Source organism: Alligator sinensis, unplaced genomic scaffold (genome assembly GCF_000455745.1).
Source record: "Alligator sinensis unplaced genomic scaffold, ASM45574v1 scaffold428_1, whole genome shotgun sequence".
In the NCBI taxonomy this organism is placed as follows: domain Eukaryota; kingdom Metazoa; phylum Chordata; order Crocodylia; family Alligatoridae; genus Alligator; species Alligator sinensis.
In genome coordinates this window covers 158,089-160,655 of record NW_005841919.1, presented here as the reverse complement: position 1 = coordinate 160,655, position 2,567 = coordinate 158,089, and the positions used below count along the sequence as shown (strand labels likewise).

Sequence of the window (2,567 nt, the reverse complement as noted above, 5' to 3'; positions counted from 1 at the left end):
GGCGTCTACAGGTGGCCGGTCATTGCAGCGAGCCCCGCTTGTGCTGGGATTGGGGGGAGGCTGGGGGACGGGGTGGGTGCTTGGCATGGGCCCACGGGCTGCCACTTCCCCAGGGTCTCAGCTTTGTAACAGGCTTTGACTTGGGAAGTGGGTTGTGTCTGTTTCAGGCATGGGATCAAACCCAACACGCCGGGTGTGCTAACTCCAACGGTGGATCAGGACGACCTGTGGAAGTAGCTGTGAAAAAACAGTCAGGAGGCCTGACCCGAAGTCCTCGGCTCCCGTAACTCTGAAAACAGGTGGGATTTCTCCTGGGACGACACCTCTTCTCCTGATATCCTACAGAAGGGCAAGCCCACTGGCCTGGGGCGAGGTGCTGATTTGCATACTTCACAGGTACTTGGACATGGGAGAAGCAGGCTGATTTGATTTCCTTGTCATTCATGCTGCCGGTGTAAACAACTGCCCGGGCCTGTTTTCATGTAGGTCAGATGTTTTGATGCAAGTCAAAACCCCAGCCTAAACCCAGTGTCTGTGTTTTGCTTTACTGAAGTTTGGCTTGCAGAGGACTTGATCCCATGTTTGGAGCCTTTCATGGCATTAACTCAGGGTCGTGCAATTATTTTGGGCAGAAGGCTGCTTACTGAGTTTTGGCAAGCCATCGAGGGCCATATGACAGGCAGCCCAGGGCAGATAAATTTTAATTTTTCTAAATTTTTTAGGGGCCCCATGGGCAGGATAAAATGGCCTGGCAGGCTGCATCCAGCCCCCAGGCCACATTTTGGGCACCCCTGGATTAACTACATCCAAGATCACTGGCAATTTGTAGAATAAAGCTTTGGGCCTAATACGTCTCTAAGGAAGATGTTTCAAATGACAGATTTAGAATCAAATGTAAATATAGATTAAATTGCAGAAAATCTTCCTAAGTGGTAGAAAGATGTTGTAGCCATGAGGATCCAGGAAATATGTGATCTGTAGGAGTGTTTTGTGGATCATATTTTTTTTTATTGGACCAGCTTCATAGTTTAGAGAGATTTAGTCAAACTTTTGGGCACCATATCTAAATCTCTCTGACTATGCCTTTGATCCCATAAAAGATACCACCTTCAGAAATCCATACTGTAAGAGCAATGGCACAGGTTGGCCAGGAAAGTTGTGGAATCTCCTTCTTTGAGGTTATCTTCACAGATGGGCTAGGAAGCCTCCTGGGATGACTTGCTAGTAGCGCACCTTGCATTGGTGGTAGGGGTTGGATTATAGACGTCTTTTCCAACCCTATAATTCTCTATGGCATGGAGATAGATATTGCATGACACGGGCTTTATTCTGGCACGTGTCATTTTGCAATGGTATTACTAAGTTGTAAACAATATTACAGTAATAATAAATATTACTAAGCTGTAAGCAATACTTTCTTTCAGTTGTTTGTGTAATATGATTATTTGAGACCACTTTCAAAATGTTGTCAGGAACACCTTATAAAAAGAGAAGCATATATATTTGAGCACAGAGGAAACCCAGGTCCACTGTGGTGCCAAGGATGCCCCCAGAAATGAGGCAAGGAGGGGACATCCTAGAATTGACACATGCATGTTGAGGGTAAGATAGTAGAGCTTATTTCTTCGGTGGCAAGAGTGAGTATCCTGTCCTTATGCTAAGGATAGAGAGACCATATTTTCCAAGTCTCAAAATAAGACACTTGGCTCCCCAGTATGCTCACTTATCCCCAAGCTCCAGTTTCAGTTCAACATGATGGAGAGTATGTGCTTGTGTGTGTGGCTTCTGAAAACGAGACAAAAGCATTCAAAATGACCAAACTGACATGTGGGACTGAAGTTTAAAATCGGACTGCCTGTACTGAAACAGAACATGTGGTCACCTTAGCTATATACATAGTTTCAGGTGTCTAAATGGTATGGAGGCAGGTTTTTGGCATTGAAAATGCTAAGCATGATCCCATCCCAGAGGAAAGGTGGGGGGTTGCGCTCTATGTCAAAGAGCACCTCACATCATCAAGGATTAGCTTCGGGTTAGAGGAGGGTCAGGCAGAGACACTATGGGTCAAACTACAAGGGGGGGCGTGGCGAAAGGGACCTTATGGCGGGTGTCTACTACAGACCACCCAACCAGGGGGAAGAGCTAGACCAGGACTTCTCCAGTCAGCTTATGGAGGTGGTTAGGTCAAGGGATGTTATTGTCATGGGTGACCTAAGCTACCCAGACATTTGCTGGGAGGAGCAGACAGCCAGGTCTGACTGCTCGCGTAGGTTCCTGGCTGTATTACAAGACCGTCACCTTATCCAGGAAGTGCACAGCCCCACTAGGGGTAACACCTTGCTGGACCTGGTCCTGGCCACGGGGGATGACCTGGTGAGGGGACTGCAGGTCCTTGACCACCTGGGCAATAGCGATCATCACCTGCTGGATTTCACTATCCAACGCAGGGTGTCTAGGGCTCACACCAAGGCTAAAGCCTTTGACTTCAGAAGGGCCAACTTCAGTGAGTTTAGGAGACTAGTGGGGGAGGTACTAAGGGCCCAGAAGGTAGAGGAGATGGGAGCCCA

The 2,567-nt window shown here is 47.7% G+C and overlaps 1 protein-coding gene across 4 annotated transcripts in view; it reads left to right on the top strand.

The window, feature by feature from the left end:
- Positions 1-164: 164 nt before the first annotated feature.
- STX17 (syntaxin 17) overlaps positions 165-2,567 on the top strand; it is a 75,694-nt gene continuing 73,291 nt past the window's right edge. For 2 of the 4 annotated variants that reach the window (XM_025198284.1, XM_025198283.1), the window contains exon 1: positions 171-396. The gene's annotated coding sequence lies outside the window, so the exon portion shown is untranslated. Of the gene's footprint in view, positions 397-2,567 lie in introns of all 4 variants that reach the window. The other 2 variants (XM_025198285.1, XM_025198286.1) reach the window with 2 other exon arrangements.